This window comes from Eimeria mitis, genomic scaffold (assembly GCF_000499745.2).
Source record: "Eimeria mitis Houghton genomic scaffold, Emh_scaff1066, whole genome shotgun sequence".
NCBI lineage: Eukaryota > Apicomplexa > Conoidasida > Eucoccidiorida > Eimeriidae > Eimeria > Eimeria mitis.
In genome coordinates, this window is record NW_013567397.1 from 590 (window position 1) to 849 (window position 260).

Consider the following 260-nt stretch of genomic DNA (forward strand, 5'->3'; position numbering starts at 1 on the left):
CTCAACAGCTGCTGCGGCAGCTGCTGCAGCACCAGCAGCAGCAGTAGCAGCAGCTGCTGCTGCACTAACAGCAGCACGAGGGAAAATGTTGGCTACGTTTGCTGCTGTGTCTGTGTTGCTGCATTTGTTCTGCTGCTGCTGCTGCTGCAGCACTAAGGAAGTGCTTGCAATGCATGCTGGGGGGCCCAGGGGCCCCCAAAGGGCCCCTGCTGTATATCATCAGCAACAGAGGGGGGGCCCCTCGGTTGCTGCTCCGTTGT